The sequence below is a fragment of the Oxyura jamaicensis genome, chromosome 5 (genome assembly GCF_011077185.1).
Source record: "Oxyura jamaicensis isolate SHBP4307 breed ruddy duck chromosome 5, BPBGC_Ojam_1.0, whole genome shotgun sequence".
Classification (NCBI taxonomy): domain Eukaryota; kingdom Metazoa; phylum Chordata; class Aves; order Anseriformes; family Anatidae; genus Oxyura; species Oxyura jamaicensis.
Genome location: NC_048897.1, coordinates 49,396,200 through 49,414,464, shown reverse-complemented (window position 1 = coordinate 49,414,464; position 18,265 = coordinate 49,396,200). Strand labels below are relative to the sequence as shown.

The 18,265-nt window shown below is 45.9% G+C and overlaps 1 long non-coding RNA gene across 1 annotated transcript; it reads right to left on the bottom strand.

The window, feature by feature from the left end:
- Positions 1-1,553: 1,553 nt before the first annotated feature.
- LOC118168098 lies at positions 1,554-16,560 on the bottom strand. The gene is made up of 3 exons (XR_004751360.1): positions 16,550-16,560; positions 3,830-3,835; positions 1,554-1,677 (listed from the first exon to the last, which is right to left on the bottom strand). It is a non-coding gene; the product is annotated as an uncharacterized LOC118168098 (long non-coding RNA).
- Positions 16,561-18,265: the final 1,705 nt, after the last annotated feature.

The window sequence follows — 18,265 nt, the reverse complement described above, 5'->3', positions numbered from 1 at the left end:
ATGGATGCTGTGATGGGTAGGAATTTCAGGGATATGTATGTAGCACATCTGGTCCATAGCAAGCCTGGCTGGGCGGAGGCCTTCCTTTGTGGTTTCTCTGTGACTTTCCTGCTGTCTCCCACCTGTTAAGAAGAATAGTATTTCCTCAGGTTTCCTTGCATTGCAAATGTGGGAAGGAGAGATCCACCAAGAATTAAATGTCTCTGGGAACAGCTTCTGAGACAGTGGTAACACTTTGTCTAAGTGGTGGATTTCATCTTTTAATTTGCAGAGTGTAGTGAATCCCTACCTATCTATGATGTCTCTCATATTATTTTTTTCCTTTTTTTTTTTTTTTTTTAGTAGAGGAATATCACTTTCTGTGTGGGGTCATGCAGTATTGTCCTAAGTTTCTAGATGCTGTGACCCACAAAGTCCTTATGTGTCCATCTCCCATGAAAAAGGAGAAGCTGTAACTCACCTTAGCTGGTCTTAAATCTCCTGTTGCTTTAAAATGTGAAGGGTAACTTGTGTGCGTATATATAAGTATATACATTATATACATTTCATAAATACTATATAAAATATTAATGTAGAATAATTATTCCAGAAATTGCTGGACAATGGCTGCTGCTACAGAGAGGAGAGAAAAGAAATGTTTGTTATGAAACATGGCATTACTGAAGCTGATCAGCAGCTCAACACATCCCTGTTAATAACTGACGGGTGTTATATCAAACAAAGGGGATGTCAAGAAGCTTGTCAAAGCTCGTGGTTTCTTTCCAAAAATCTCTCTTAATCATGCCACATAATCTCTCTTTGAGCGAGAAAAACACATGCAAATCCCTGTAAATCTCCTCAAAGGTGTAGCAGAGTAAAAGAGAGTATCTGCAGATGTGCACTGTCTGTGGCTGTAAAGGAGCTGCTGGTGGGAAGAAAACTGACCAGTGGTTTTGGAAAGATGAGTTCTTAATTCAGTCCTATAGCAATTTGTTTCTTACCAGGTGAAGGAGGCTGGTTTCCAAAAGTGAGTTGCTGAATAGTTTCAGTTTAGGTAATTGAGTAAAATAATAAATTAACCACCTATATATCACTAAAACTGCATCAGCTGCAACCACTGCATTCTGCAGCACGCTCATAGGATAGCTTAATACCAGATGGGGAAATGCACTGATGCTATCTCTGTTTTAATTGCATCTGAGTCATTTCAGTTTGGAAAAGGAATTTTCCTTTTCCTACATGATTTAGGTAAGCATGCAGAATCCTTTAAACAGGCCTCCCCCTTTACCCTCTATCCCCACCCTATTTTTTTTTTTTTTTAAATAAAAATCTTACAGTGCTGGAAAAGTACTTGATACTGTCCCAAAACACAGCACACATTCTTTTCTCTGGTTCTGATTTAGGAAACACATCTATGTTAGTAAGTTTTTGCAATGTTAGGTTGAAAAACATCTGCAAATCTTGGAGACCAGTTAAGTATCTGGCACTTCTTGAAGCTACCTGGCTTTCCAGCTCCACAGCCTTGAGTCCTTGCCAATGTACTTTTCATAATGTTCGTGTTTTAATTATCCACAGTGTTTATGGTAGTCTCTGGAAGTCTGAAGCTGCGAGGTTTGTCTTCAGTGCACTGAGGCCTATTTCATGGTGAGGAGAGGTTATGGTGAGGAGGTTTGGGTTTATACCCCTGTGCTGCATGGTCTGTCTTATGCTCCATAAGCCCAGTCACAGCTGTGGGTCAGTGGATCACAAAGCAAGCTGGCTCTGGTGTGTATGAGGTCAGAGAGAGGCCCTGGCTTTGTGCCTAGATGTCCCAACTGTGCAGGACTTTGTGTGTGCCTTGTGCTTGTCCCGAGAGATTCAGTCCACTGGTGTCACAAGGGTTTGGAACAGCTGGGTCTGAAGGAAGGTGGCAACAGAGAGCCCGTAAATGCAGTAGTCTGATTCTGGTTCATCTATATTTCCAGGAAAGACTGGAAGAAGGAGGTGTTTCAGTCTAATGCCCGGCTTGGTAAGATGGACTGGGCTAGCCTGAATCCTCTGGGGGATTGTGCTTCATTTTTTCTAGTGCTCTTGAAATGATTAAGGCCACTTTCAGCAGTGGCAGTGGATGAGGTGCTTTAACTGTCTGGTCAAGTCCTGTAACAGCTTTACTGGGACAAGTGATAAGCTCCTGTCTACCAGGTCTGTTTTTTCCCTTCTGTAGCCCGACTCCCTCTTGCAGAGAGGCTTCAGCTGACAGCCTTTGCAGCTTTCCTTGTTCTGGAGCTTCAGAGAGAATCTGTCCATCCCTTAAAAGCCTTCCTGTTTTTCTCCAGGTGTGGAATTCATCCTGGATAAGGACTGACAACTTATTTCCCCCAACAGAGTCCTTTACCTTCATTAATCCCAAATCTATCTGTTGGCTCAGAGAAAGGTCAGGAGCTCCTCAAGTGGCAGCCAGCAAAGCCGTCCCTGAGGGACCTGCATCCTTTTCTGACACAAAGAACAGAGAAGGTTTTTATTAGCTGTGATTGCCATTCGGCAGATGATTCACGACATAGGGCATGGCTCTCCCTCAGCATGCTTTTTCTCGCAGGAGGGAACAAGGACATGAAAATTGTGAAGAAGAAAAAATGGCTAAAGATGTTTTTAATAGCTAAATTCAGCATTCAGCTGTACCTTTGGAGCAGCCAACAATCATACATAGAACTGTGCTGCTAGCAAAAAAGAAAAAAAAAAGAAAAGAAAAAGAAAAGAGAAGAACCATTCTCAACTCTTTCCAATGTAATATTCAATTTTACAGTTCCTGTGCCCAGTACAAGGAGGATGCAGAGACTGCAAACCAGTGGAAACAATCTGCAAAACCCAGACCTACCTACTTTTCCTGTGAATTTCCCTGAAACTCCAAGGAATTGCATTGAGGCTCCTTGAATGGCATGATTTTATTTATTTATTTATTTTTTAAGTGAGATCAGTTAAATGGGATGACAGAAAGTGCTTTTTTTTTTTTTTTCAGCAAGGAATGTGCTGCCACAGGCAATAGTAGCACAGATATCATGTCAGTAAGTTCAAGGGGGATAGACAAGGTATTACAGAAAGGAGGAAGGGATTTGTGCTCTAGTTAAAGACTGGAAAATGGAAGGAGAGTGGGGAGAATGGACTGCAGATAGTGGCCAGGCTTGCATGTTTTCCCTAAAGATTGTTGCAATTGTTGAAGCACTGTTAGCCGGAGAGGTGAGACATTGTGCTGGCTGAGAAGGCCTGTGATCCTGAGAAGGCCAAGATCCCTGTGATTTTGGTTTAGTTGACAGAAGTTGTCTATGCAACTGAAATCCCTCAGTCTTTATTATTTTCTGCTCCCAGCCGCTGCTGAAGATGTGGTTTGCGTTGCTTTGCAAGGAAGTTTGCTTTGCACAGTTGGCTGATGGTGGCGTACATTTCTTCAAACAATGGACAAGTGTTTCTGGTCACTCATGTCCCATGGCAAAACAATTTCATTCCACCTTTTCACGTGGCTGGTCTGTACTGAAGTCCTGTGTGACAATACCAAGTTAGGCACAACTGTTGATCTGCTTGGGGGCAGGAAGGCTTTGGAGAGGGCTCTGGGTGGGTTAGTTTGATAGGCTGAGTCCATTCACGTGGCATTCAACAAGGCTAAAGACTGGGTGCTGCACTTGTGTTGTAACAACCCCATGCAGAGGAATGGGCCTGGGGAAGAGTGGCTGGAAAGCTGCCTGGCAGAAAAGGACTGGGGAGCTTGCTGAACATGAGCCTGCAGTGTGCCCAGGTGGCCAAGAAGGCCAGTGGCCTCCTAGCCTACTTCAGAAACAGTGTGGTTGGCAGGACTGGGGAAGTGACTGTGCCCTTGTACGCAGCACTGGCTCCTCAAATATTGTGATCCGTTTTGGGGCCCTCCCTACAGGAAGGACATGGAGTTGCTCAAAGGTATGCAGAGAAGAGCAAGGAAGCTGGTGAAGGGACTAGAGAACAAGACTTAGGAGGAGCAGCTGAGGGAACTGGGGCTGTTTTGTCTGGAGAAGGGGAGGCACAGGGGAGGCCTCCTTGCTCTCTACAGCTACCTGAAAGGAGGCTGCAATGAGGGGGCTTGGGGGGGGGGGTGTCAGTCTCTTTTCTCAGGTGACAAGTGATAGGATGTGAGAAAATGGCCTCAAGTTGCACCAAGGGAGGTTTAAATTGGATAATAGGAAGAATTTTTTAATGAAGAGGGTGATTAAGCATTGGGATAGGCTGCCCAGGGAAGTGGTGGAGTCACTGTCCCTGGATATATTTAAGAGATGTGGATGTAGTGTTAAGGGACATGGTTAAGTGATGGGATTTAATAGGTCAGGTTGCTGGTTTGACTATTTTAAAGGTTTTTTCCAGCCTAGATGATTCTATAATTCTGTCATGATGAACATCCATCACTTGTAATGCAAACACAGTTAGGGACATAGTTCATTCACTAACCTACCATGGGAATCACTGGACAGCAAAATTTCTTCCTGCAGTTGCTTCTAAATTGCAGAAAATGTTGATGACCTCCAACCCAAACAAAATGTAGTAGTGGCAGAGCACTGGGCATTTACTGCACCTTGCCTTGGGATTTTGCTGTCCTTGGAGAGTTTTTCTCTTTCTCTGTATCTACATCTGTGCCTTTTTGGTTTGGACAGCAGAGCAGTTTTGGTGCGTGCTAGCTAGATTCCTTTGAGCCTCTAACCTAGACACTCCACTCCAGGGGCTCAGGAAATATGCTCCTACCGGGGCAGGAACATGGGGTTCGAACCAGTGATGGCTCCTTAGAACAGCTTCCAGTCCAAAAATGTGGATAAATTTAGTCCAAAAACGTGGACAAGTTTGGTCCAAATGACTCCAGGGACCAGAGTATATCTAGGCTGAAGTAAACACATGAACTGTATATATTGTACCTGTGGGGCCCTCAGTTTGGATCTGCTCCTTCTGTGTGGAATGCCTTGCTAATGTAAGCAGAGCCTCTCTCTATTAATGGCCTTTGTTTCCATGCTGTATTCCTTTAAGATCAATAAAATATATTAACATTAATAACTTGATGTCACTGAGCCAAGGTCTAAAAATCTGGCTTTTGTTCTTTTTAAAGGATTTGGAGTTGAAAGTCCAGAAAACTAAGGTTTTCATGACATTACCAAAGGAAAATGTATATGATCTGGACTCTTACCTCATGATGTAATGGCTTTGCAAGCAGATTAAGTGTTTTCCCCCCAGAAAAGTTCAAGTCTTTTGTGGTCAAGGGCAGGAAGCTGGAAAATTTGCAACCTGTTGAAAAATATGTTCCCTGGGTCTCCTTGCACTCTGTAAGCCTTACATTTTAAGAAGTGGGCTTTTCTGGAGGGGAAGCTTGAGGTACAGGGGGGACAAGGACCCAGTCAATTTTAATCTCTGAAGTACTCATGCAGTAAGTGTTTAAGCATCTGATTAAGCCCATTCTGACTCAACGAAGCGTTTCAGCATATACTCTGGGTACTTCACGGTTAGGGGTGAATTAAGCACGTGCGCAGGACTGCTGGTGGATCGAGGTCTCTAAGCTTGTCTTTACAATCATCCCGATGAAACATATCTGTTTGTGCAGGCTGTCCTGGTGATTTCTCTTGGATAATGTTGGAGGGACTCCCTGGTGGATCCCTGCTCTCCCTTCAGAGCCAGACCCTGTATGGTAAAACTTGATTCAAACCATTCACCTGTACTTGGGAGGAGCAGTACCTTGAGTATGTATTTTAACCAGTAATGGAAAGAAAGTCTTTTAAAGGAAGAGATACATTTGTTATTTGTTGTATTTGAGGTGATTGAGCTAAAACACTTAGAAATACGTAAGAGGGAATGTGCTTGTGCTCTGTGTTGGTAGCAGGACTTTCTGTAAGCCCTGGGAATGGCATTTAGGGGAGGAGGCAAAATGACCCTTTCTGCATGTACTCAGGTGTCCAGGTGGAGGTGGGAGATTGATCTGGGCAGAGAGGGCCAGCACACACACACAAGCCTTCTGAGACCCACCGCCCATTCTTGTGCCTGGACCTGAGTCTCAGTTTTGGGTGGTGGATTAGCAAAACAGTGGGGTGTCAGGGTTACTGGGACTGGAGAACGGAGCCTGGAAGCATAGAGAGGTTGACTTAGCACAGCTTCAAGGAAAGCTGCACCTTGACTGAGCAAACAGTAGTGGTTAGGGAAGGGTTAAAAGTTTGTCTTCTCTTCCCAGACACATTATTTACAGTGGGTTGGTTTCCTCTTGGAAGGGCCCACTGTAAAATGAGACATTCCCAGTGTTTCAGTGGGTTAGACCTGTATCACATTACAGTTTTCTTTCCTGGACTCTTGACTGACACCATTTCCAGAGGTTGCTCTTCTCTTGGGAAGGCAAACCTGGGAAAGAGTAGAAGTTTTCTGAAAATCCAGAGCCTTGGAAGGCAAAAACACAGCAATGTCCTTCTGTTTCTAGACATAAGGTCAGTCCTCTATGCTGTGTCATGCTCTCTGTCTCCTAGTGTGAGGCAAGGGCTGGGAAAGGAGTGGGAGAGGAAATCCATCAGGTTTGATAAGAGAGCAGTCTGCAAATCCAGTCGGAGCAGCTTGCAAAGGCCATGGCACCAGCCTCGGGAGCTGCACCTGACTGCGTCACGCGAGCAGCCGTCTCACCTGGTGGCCAATGAGGTCAAGGGCAGTGCCGGGTACTGACCTGGATATACAAACCACTGCTGGTGCTTATGCCACCTTCATGCCTCCAGGCTACTGCAGACACCACATTCATGCTGGTAAGTGTTTCCTTCGCTGTTTTTCTTTTCTTCTTAATGATATAAATTGTGGCCTGGCATTAACGCACAAACGCTGTATGAAACTGAATTTCTGTCTTCTTTCTCCTGACAAACAGCTCTTGATAGGGTTTTCCTTGATGTTCAGTTGCTCAGAAGAAAAGGAAGCCACCCCCTCCTCATCTGCAACATCTCCAGTTTTTTTTACAGGCATCTTCTGAGAGCCAAGCATGGAACAACATGTCCAGTCAACACACCTGTCCTATGGTGCTGCACAGGACAAAGCAACCCTGTATCTGCACAATCCCCAGATATCCCAAGATATTTTTCTGACAGGGATATCAAGACTGGGAGGTTTGGGTATGACTCTTCCTACCCAAAGCCCATCAGCACTTAGGGTGAAGATGCTCCTGTAGGGATGTCTGGTGACCATGTGTGAGACTGACAAGGGGAACACAAGTGCTGTTCAAAGGCTGCCTCTCCATGGAGAGTAAATGATGGGGGCTGGCAGCTGGCGCTTCCAAACACCTTTGGTGTCTCCTGTCTTCTCCTTGTCTCGTCTTCCAAATTACTAGTTCCCATTTTGGTTCTGTCTAAGCTCTGTGATTTGTTCCTCGTCGCTATGGAGGCCCTGGGTGCTGCCCAAGGAGAGCAGGTGCTGGTGTAAGGAAGCCCATGGGCAGAGAGAGAGGCTGGAGTGAGAGGATCAGGAGGGGATCTGCTGGGGAGAGTGGAGCCAAGCTGCTTTCCCTCTCCTCCCTCCATAATTTGTGCACTCAGCAATGGAATTTGGGGCTAAATCCTGGTTATATATATACAAGCAGGAAGGAGGAGGGCCACGAGGATAATCAGAGGGCTGGAGCATTACTTCTATGAAGAGAAGCTGGGAAAGTTGGGGTTTTTCAGCCTGGAGAAGAGAAGGCTCCAGGCGGACTTTACAGGGGTCTGTCAGTGCCTAAAGGGGGCTGCAGGACAGCTGGGGAGGGGCTCTGTGTCAGGGGGTGCAGTGACAGGACAAGGGGTGAAGGCTTTAAACTGAAAAAGGGGAGATTTAGATTAGATGTTTCACCAGGGTTAATGGTCAGGCAGAGGGCTTCAGATTAGTATTTCACATCTGCGGAAAACCCCAAATTTGCCTTTAGAGGACTTTCATCATCTCAGCCCTATCTACTGCCACTCTGCCTGAGCAGCCTGCAGGATACCACTTCTCTGTTCTGGTTTACTGTCTTTGGGACCAAGCACCGCAGGAGCCTTGAGAGGAAACACACTCAGAAATGTTTATTATTGCTGTTAAATGATAAGTTCCTTCCCCTCCCCTCCCTTGCCTTTAGTCCTGCCATGGAGATAATGATCTCTGCTGTGGTCCCCACTGCTTTCTTTTTCCTGTCTTGATTTCTGACTCATCTCTTGAAGGATGGCCATGGGAGAGACTTTTATTGCTGCATCACTGATGCTTTATTCCAAGCATGTGGCTGCTCCCTGGGCTGTTACAGAGGCCCACTATCACCCTAGGTAGGTCACTCAGGCTCATGCAGTACTGTGGGTGCTCTGAGCCTTCCTCCTTTCCCTCCTCTAAGCCAGTAAAGAAGGATTGTTTAACTTTCCTCCTCTGTCCTCTCACTCTTGTGTGAAATCACTCAGCTGAGGGAGTGTTCCTCATGACTTCAGAGCACAGCATTTGTGTGGTCTAAGTGAACTTTGTGGATCCATTACAAATGATCAATGGATTTTGTATTGGAAAAAAGATGAGCAGAGAGCAGATTATTTATTCATTCATTCATTCATTCTTCTCTCATGCGGTTTCTCCACCCTTTTGTATCTTCTTAACAAAAACATCACAGTGTGGACAGGAAAGACAGCAAAGTAAGTGAAAATAATAATAAAAATAAAATCTCTACAGTTTAGCACAGTCAATGCTTTAACACGGGGAAGGAAACAAAAGTCCCTTTCTCCTGCCAGAGGATACTCATTGGTGTTAATCTAAACCCCCAAATAATTTACTGATCTGCAGTTAGTGGGGGTAGCAAAATGGACGAGTGGGAGCTGTGAGGCTGGGCAAAATGTAGTTGGTCCTTGTGCTGTAAACCAATTCCTCTGGCTGCTGGCTCCACTCTCGTTGTTGACTGACTCTACGGGACCGTTTTCTTGGTGGTCAGGGCTGCATTCAGAAACCGCTTATGGTGCAGCGATGAAAAGGCTAATTTTGTGAGTAAACACCCTAATAAGCAGGTCTTGACAGATGGTTTGTTGCTCAAACCCCACATAGCCCTGCAGCTGGTGTCAGTGTCTCCCGCAGATGTTTCCCAGGAGGATGTCCCCACGGCATGCTCAGGAGCTCTCGGCTTTCACAGCACGCCCGGCTGCAGCCCCAGGAGGAGCCCCAGTGCTTGCTTGACACATTGCAGGGATGTCTTTGGGAACAACACAGATGTCCGGAGACTTTTTTCTCATGGCGTTGATAAAATCAAGCTCCTGGTAGAGCCTGTTGGTGGCTGAACAGGGTAAGCAAAGGAGACCATGCATGGCAGATGCTGCTATCTCTTGGTCCATGACCAGGGAGAAATGTCCAGCACCACATGAAGCAGAACAAGAAACCTTTCAGATACCTTAAGTAACCTTCAGTCCCTTTTGTCTTGGTATTCTCTCATCTCAGTCTTTCAAAAGTCTGCCCTCTTTCCCCATGTTTTCTAGAAAATCATAGGAAAAAAAACTGTTTAGCCAGCGATTTTTCTCATTGAATCTTCTATTTTTCCCCCATTTTCTCTGTCTGTGAGTTTGATGAGCTGGTCTGAGCCCCGGGGTCAGGCCCAGGACCTCATGGTGGCTCCTGACATCAGATGTGCACTCCTCCACGGACAAAGTATTTCCATTGGAAGCTGGTGGAGAAAATTCAGATTTCACCTTGTTCTGCTGCCTTGGGGAGCTCGTGGGACTGTAAGGTGGTTTGTATCATCTGCCCTCCAGATCAGGCAATTCAAATTTGACTGATTTGTACATTCCTGCAGTGTTACATCCCTGCTTCTGACACCTTCCCTGAGTTGCAGAGGCTGTTGAAGAGGGGCAAATGTCTACGGCTGCCCTGACGAGGCTGTTGGAAATGGGCTTAAAATGATGGTTCTGGATTGAGTAGGCTCAATTCCTTCCAAAGAGGGGAAAAACACAACCAGGTAGGAATTCCACAGAAGGAAACCGTGCATCACCTTTCACTGTGGGTTGCCTCACTGTGGGCTGATCTCTTGGAGCACCGAGCCTCTCAGGTTGGTTTCATGGGCTTTCCACCTGTGGATGCTCTTGTGTTTGCCCCTGAGGTAGTCTAACACCTGGGACACCCAAATGGAGAGGTGTGGGAGCACTGAAGTCCCCTCTTGCGAAGCAGCCTGCATTGCAGCAGGCTGCCCTAGGGCCCTGGAAACCTGAATGGTGGAGGAACCAGATGGGTGACCAGGCAGGAAACTCAGCAGGTTTCTGACGTTTGGAGCCCTGTGCGAGTTTCATGGGAACCTGGGCAAAATTGACTCACCTTGTTGAGATTTTGCTGAATTGGTGAATTCCTCTCAAATGCTGTTTTGCCCGAAACTTTCTGAGCAGGTGCAGTATCTCCAGTTATCTTTAGAAGATGAAGACAATGCATTCCCCTGAGCTGTGCTGCATGGGTCTTCTGGGAGTCACAGAAGTACTTGCCTTTGCTCCTGAGGCCTCTGCCAGCATTCACACTCCTGAAGTGGTGTTGAGGAAGGTGAACACAGGAACTTGGCAGAGGTGAGCGGAGGATGCTGGCAGGCTGTTCTGATCCTTAGAAAATCATTGTGTTCTCCTCATTACCCTACACCTCATCCACCTACGCTGTCTTGTCCTATAGACTATAAATTCTCCATATTAAATTAATTCCCTGAGTTCTCTATTTGTTTTCACAGCCTCTAGCTGAGTTTCCTACGTGCTACCCTAATATAAACAGCAATAAAGACAGCTCTGTCCTGCTGCAAACCACTTCTGAGGATGTTCCCTCTAATTCTCTTCCTTGTTGAGCGTTGTATCATTAAAAGGCATGAGGTGGTTAATTGGAGGCTTACAGCCTTTGTGACTGATGCAAACCAGTGTGTGTGCAGTTGCTTGCTGCAAACGCTCAGGTGAAGGCTTTACAAGAAAAGGACGCAGATGGCCACGAGCAGAAGGCTCCCTGCAAAAGGTCAGAGGAAAAGGTTAGTGACAGGGCTGCCCCGAAGCTGGGAAAAAGAACCTAATACCTGGCCAACTGGTGAAGAGCCTGGCTAGACCGAGGCTTTGTTCCCTAAAGGGGGCTGTTGCCGCGGCAGAGACTCCTACTTCAAAGCTCTGCTAACAAAACACAGCAGAGATCGGTATCGCTCAGCCTGTGGCACTGGGGAAATGGATTGGTTGACAACTCAGAGGCCCTTTCTGGGCAGATGGCTGGGTAGGAGTCACTGGCTGCTTGCAAAATCTCCGAACGAGCCTTTAATCTGCGTGTGATACTGTATGTTTTAGCGAGCATCGAGATGTTTATCTCAGCTGCATTAGTCACCAGAAGAGTCTGCTCTCAACCTTTTCTCTCTTCCGTACCTTAGGTGCAGTCTTCTTCCTCCAGTTTTGCAGTTTTGGGACAGCTGTGGGCTAAACACTGTAGGATTCTTTTTTTTTTTTTTTTTTTTTTTTTTTTTTTTTTTTTTAAATTTGATGGCGAAGTAACACTCTGCAGAACAAATTTAGCACCGTGACTTTGAGTGTGTTGCGGTAGATTTTCAGAGACTTGCCCAGGGAGCCAGTGGTCTGAAAACTCTTATCGTGCTCCTAAACAAATACTCCTGTCTTGAAGCCCATTAGAATAACAACTACAAAGCTGTGATTCTCCCAAACTGATGTTAAGTGCTTTGCAGTGCCAAAGGTAAACAGGATCAATCAGTCATCCTCCCAGGGATGTTCTAAAGGCAGTCCATGAATCAAGCTTGGCTTTTGAGGTCATTTTTATCTGCCTTGAGTTGTACAAGCTGACCAAATTGGGGTCTTGCTCTGCATGTGCAGGCTGAAGGCTGCAAGGTTGGGTCTGGCAGGGTGCATTAATTAGGTGGAAGCAGTGTAAATATATCTGTTTTGGTGGGCTCTGCAAATGATGAAGCCTGACTGTGCAGGTTCTGGCCATCTCTGCTCTCCTACAAAGCCAATATTGCCATACTGTTTCTGCTGGCTTGGCCAAAAAACAGCTTGATGCTGCTTTTACTTCTGCGCTTTTGTACCTATGTTATATTGCTAGTATTGACTGACAAATAAAAGCTTACTTTGGTGAGGAAACCAAACTCCCAGCAAAGCCTGAAGAATACAGACAATTTAATAGTCTGAAGTTTTGCTAATCCAGACAGTAACATGAGCTCGGGGTGTTCAGCTGAGGTCCCACTGTAACTTTGCACATCATCCAGAGAGATTTAGAGCCTACCAGGTCACGGGCTGTGCACGCAATTAAAAAGCCCTTTTCCCCAAGGAGTTCACAACACAGAGACAACATATTATCCTTCCAATTAGTTTATTGCAGCAGACTGAGGCACAGAAGTCAGATTATCCGGGGGCATGCTAAGACCATTCATGTGCCGTTGAACTTGGAAAAGCCATTTTTCACAACATCTGGATTCAATCAATTTGTCGTCGGTTCAGAGTGCCAGACCCATTTTCTGGGGCCATTAAAGTACAGAGCACTTGTGCGTGGCTGTGGCTGTAATCCAGACGTGGGTATCCACAGTAAGAATCCTGCTGCCTCTCACTAGAATGGGAACCTGGTGGCCTTGGTCTGCTGCATGCAGCTTCTTTTTCCATCTGAGAAAGCCTCAGACTGGATTGTCACCTCCAGCTGTGCCCTGTGCAGCTTGGCCATACGTGTGATACCTGGACAGACCTTAGGAGGGAGGAGATTTGCTGCCAGGCATTATGGAAGCCTCTGCAAAGCCTCTCACAGACGTGAAACATCCTTCTCCCCCTGTCTACCTCTGCATTTTTCTTTTAGCACTCCAACCTCTGTCTTGTGCAAGCAGCCCGCTGCGGCTGCGGTTCTGCCAAGATGGGAACACGCTGAGAGGAGCCTGGTTCATTCAAATGTGTGCAACCACAGCTCATGCTTTTACAGCATATATTCAATGAAGCAGTGCCTTTATCTGCAATACTTAGTCTTTATCTACCATCTTTTCAGTCTAAAGCTTTTTTTGAAACGCAGATTAAGTAATAACAACGTAGGATAATTGAGTGCATTTTTTCACGGTGACATAATGATACTTATCTGTAGCTACTGAAAAGCAAGGATAACACACTATGTGAGCGCTGTATTATCTCGCTTCTGAAACAGACCAAGTTTGGCATTAGGGCTTAAGTAATTGAAATACGGCTCCTTGTACCAAAGCCTGTTTGTTTATAATAAAGCCTAATACATCTTTCTAATGGACATTGCGATGTCAGGAGCACTGACATGACTGCTGACTCTGCAACCTGTGAGGCTGGTGGTGCACTGAGTGTGGAGGTCACACTGTATAAGAGCTACATCAGATGTGTCTCCTGCTAGGTGAGAACAAAATGCATCTCATTGCGAGAGGAGCTGACCTTGGGGACTGGCGTTCGTAATGGGCGGTAGTTTTTTGGACGGCAGGTGAGATGCAGTTCTGAGCATGCTCTGCTTAGCATCACCTTGGCTTTTGTCACTAATTAGTTCTAGCACTGTTGTGAGCAGACCTTACAAACCCACTGGGTGATTTTATTTGCATAGGAATCCTGGTGGAATAAAGCGATGGGCTGACATGGGGAAGGAAGCTGGATTCCTGTTGAATCCTACCAAGCAAGGAGGAAAATGTACATTACAACACACTAAAAAATAACATGCATTACAACCCCTAAATCCTCAGACATGCGGGTCTCTTCCACAGAAGAAAAGCCGGCGTATCTTACAGAAAAAAACCTGAAGGATCAATGGGAAAGCTGTTAGATTTAAATTGACTTACTGCCCAACGTGGTATTTTTGTCCCTCTTGCATTTGTTCAGGCGGAACATGATGGTGTGTCTCTGGATAATTTTCCACCTGCCTGTTTTGAATATCAGATGGAAGCATTTAGCTAGCAAACTGGAATGGTGCCAGATTTCACAGGAGCCTTTTCTCCTGAGTTCTGCTGCTTTTGTAACTACTTAGATGGAATTATCCAAGCATGCTCCGGGCTGGCACAGGGTAAACGCTGAGCAACACAACATGAGTCGGCTGTTCATATGTCTACACAATTCCATAGTTAATGTCAAGGAACAAGCTACTAGGGCTTATTTAGCTGTAATTCTCGGATTTTCAAAGGGACAAAAGGGTATTTGATATTGTATGAACCTGCGGAATGACCCTGGCCCACCAGCAAAGTCATTTCAGAAGCTGAAAAAAAATATAGTTTACACCATTTTGCTGCTCAGTTGAGGTGCACTGTGCATGAATGTGCATGAAAAGTGTCTTGCTGAACATGACTGAAAGCTTCTTATTCTCTTAAACATCTTCTACCAGGGTGGAAGTAGGATAATTCTGCCAGGTAATGTAAAGCTTTGAAGTTAAGGAATCTATTTGGTGTTTAGTTGTTTATTTATATATATTCACATTGGATAATTGGAATAATGATGCTAGGACTCCAGTTTGACTCACCTATTCCTTCCTTGTGTTGTTTAGCTGGGGCTAATCATGAGAGAAGAGGTAGTGGTGCCGGCTGCTGTTTTCCCTAGTAGAAAATGAACCCGACCATCCCCTTCTCACATGTGGTCAGTATCTCCAGAGTGCAGGAATTTGTTAGCTTAAAGCTTCTCTCTAAATGGGTGACAACTCTTCTCTGATAAGCTGTGGCTGCCCTGCATGTGAGACCTCAGACACCAAATAAACAGTACTGGCATCAGATAATTCTGTTTAGAATGCCGAAGCCTCAGAAGTACCCTATCTTTTGAAATGCAATGTTTTTTTCATGGGTTGTTTACATCTTCCTGCAGTGACTTCATGTCATCTCGTAGTTCTTCAGTGTCTATGAAAGCTTAAACCACTGATCCTAGAAAGTATTTGCAGGATCGGATTTCTTTTTCTTGGGCTTTTGGGGAATGACTTCTCTATCATTCTTCCTCCTGCTCCTAAAAAATCTGCTGGAGTGCTGATGGGCAAAACAAATCTTGCAGTCATTAGAGATGTAGCATTTCTGGAAGAGGTTTCACTTGGTGTGCTCCAAGGGGAAACGCTGAGGTTGCTGAGATAACACTGGGAAAAGACACAGATGCTCTCGTATTCACAGTGCAAAGCCTTAGGTCTGCTGACCTCAAAGTGTTCTGGAGATTTCTGTTTGCTCCCTTTAAAATCTAGGGTGAAAACTGCCATTGTAAAGATCACAACCTTTTGAAATTTGAGGGAAGACCTGTTTCTTGGGCTGGCAACCTCTAACGCTTTGGAAGTTATGAACAAACAAGACTGAAGCTGGCCATGTGAAATCAATGACTACGTCAAGCGTAGAAGAGAAGGCACCAAAAAGCTGAGGGTTTTGAAACTGTTTATCTAAGTTTCTTCCATGGCCCCTCTTATCTCAGCATCACTGCACCTCCCAGATGGTAATACGTTATCTTCTTGCCAACACCCTCGCAGGGTTCCTATCCCTATTTTACAGTTAGGAGACCCGAGTGCAGGCGCTGAGTGATATGCCCAGTGGCACTTGGGGTTTCTGTGGCAGATCAAGGAATGAAGCTCAACTTTCCCATGCCCCGGGCTAATTCCTTAACCCCGTGGGATCCTTCTATAAATGAGCAGAATGGCTTGGCAAAACACAGCACCATGTGGAAATAATGCTCCAGTGCGGTATGGGGGAGCCCATCTTCGACTCCAGAAACGTGAGAATTGGCATTGAAGTCTTGGCCTTTTGGAGCAAGTTGATGCTGTGTGGTGGGGAGCTGAAGTTGGCTCTGGGATGAGCAGAATACAGCTACGTGAGGCCAAGTTTATTGGTGTGGATATAGCACTGTGCTGGACAGGCTGTGCCATGTTGGGGTCCAGCTCTGCACAGTGTTGGGTATGTGGATCTTGCTGTCCATGCAGAGCAGCTGGGATTTCAGGCTCTTTTATCACCCAAGGCCAGAACTGGATTGCCTTGATGCCAGCAGACCAGTGGATCCTCCAGTTCACCTTTGCAAGGGTATTTTCCTGGGTTTTGCAGAAGTTCCCTTCCAAAATGGGTCTGGCAGTTTCAGCCTTTGATCTGCCAGTTGCTCATGAGTTACCTCAAGCTCTTCCTCCTCCCTTGCTACCAACTCCTCCATCTCCTGATCCCTGCTCTTCCCATCACTACAGCAGCAGAATATTCTCATCGCAACAAAGTGCTTTAAAATCACAAAGCAATGGGGCGGGGGAATGAATAACAGGAGAGACTGAATATTTACTGTGTCCAGGTTTCCTAATAACTGCTTGCTTCATTCATTGATTATGTTTAAACTATTCCAAATTGCAGCATCTAATAAACACTACTAAATAGTGCCATGCCCATAACTTGATTGCAGTAATCCATCAGGGACACGTTTCAAAGTGTCAACATTTCTCAGCAGTTAGCTGGAAAACTAGTTCTTAGCTTGAGCGTTGGGAAAAGCCGGTGTTTCAGATGCCGCTGGGTGTGGTAGATGCTGATTCTGAAATGGTGCCTGCATGTTCCTTCTTACTCTGTGCTAGTGTCCAAAGCCATTTTAGGAGCCAGAGAAATAACATACAAACAGGCAGGCAGCCCCAAAGCAGACAGCTTGATTAGAAGGGTGGTGAGGTTGCAGGACAAAGGGAAGGTGAAGACAAGCACAGAAGGCAGCGATCTCCGTTGGCTGCCTGCCTGCTCCTCGCTGCCATTCACGGTGGTTTCGCTGAACAGGCGAACTGGTGTGCTGTCAGTCGGGAATGCTGTCAGCTCCTTGAAACCTTGGTTTCTGAGGGCTTGCTCTCCTGTGCACACTCAGCAGTCTCTAATAGAAGCAACAAAAAAAAAAAAAAAAAAAACAAAAAAAAAAAACACCTCTTCTGCTGTCATCGTAAGGTAGGCAACACATCATGAAGTCCTCATCTAAGAAGATCCTAGATGAGTGTCTCATTTGCATGTCTAACAAAGCCTTGGGTAATCACCAAGAGGACGCTGGACTCAGTTAAAAGACTTGGACGATAGCACCGGGTGTTTGGAAAGAGGCATCTATGCACAGCGATTCCTTGATCTGCCTCAGATCATCTTGGAAAAGGATGCTGCAGCAGCTTCGTAGCACATCTGGAAATTCCAGATTTTTGTGGAAGGCCTGGAATCAGGAGGTGGGAGGTCAGGACACCCGATGGCTCGGTTTACCTAAGCACTCTTCTGCAGCAAAAATAACATGGAAAAGAAGTGGAAGACCTTCCCTGGGCAGCCAGCAGAAGGGAGGAATAACGAGGGGTGCTCGTACGGCAGAGCTCACGGGGGAGATGCCGAGTCCAGATCTGGCTCATTGCAGCACTTTAGCTATGACATTACACAAAGTCCTTTGAAGATTTCCTCTTGGCACAGCCTGCTACATCATCATGGAGGTAAAGCAGGGAATGATCTAAGTCTTGCCAGGAGTTGTAAAGTAGTCAGAACGGCTGGCTGCAACATTAGCCCCTTCCCAGAAGAAGGAAGCGAGGTGGCTGTAGGCCTGGAAGGGTGGGAGGTGTGAGTGGTGCACCAGAGGACTGTAGCAGGCTGGTTCTGGCCTTGAGATGCAAATCAAAATAAGTGAAGGTGAGTCAAGGTCTGGAGAAAGGGGAGATGAGTGCAGTGAAGTCATTATACAGAAAGACCCCTGTTCCTGAAGTTTCACAAAGCTTGTATCTACCCAAAGCACAATAATCTATATATCCTCCTAATCTCCCCCTTCACCCTCCCTCCTCTCCTCACCCCCCTTTTTTAACAGCACAAGCCTCAGGGATGGTTTTGCTTTTAGCTGCTGCTGTGTACTGCTGGTAACTCAGGGTGTTATCCCAAGGTGATTGCCCACATCTAGGTCTGATCGTGCTCTGACTGTGGAGGTGACAGTGGCATGGCCAGGACACTTTCTGGGCTTAATTTCCTGCCATTTCCTCTCACTGGTGAGTGTCACATCCTCCAGAGTGATCAATGGCCCCTGTACAGAGGTTCTGAGCTTCACAGAGATGTCTTTCACACCTCAGGCCATCCACTTCCCCACCATATGCTTCTCGTGCTTGCCTTTCCTGATAAAGTCTGTACCCAGTCTCTCTGTCCACATTTGCTCCCTCTCTGTCTTTAACGAGACAAATTTTAAAGTTCAGGAAAGAAAGCCTCATTGTTGTGCTTTGGGGATTTCTTGTGGGAGAAACCCCATGGGTAGCTGAAATACTCCAGCATTCCCCTTTTAAATTTTGATTTACACAGTGCAGAATCTGTAGCATTCCCTGGAAACAGCACCACTCCTCCCCCAGCACCCCAGCCCTTTTAAAACAGAATTGAAAGACTGAAATGCTTTGGGCAACTCTTTGTGTCTTGCATTTTCTT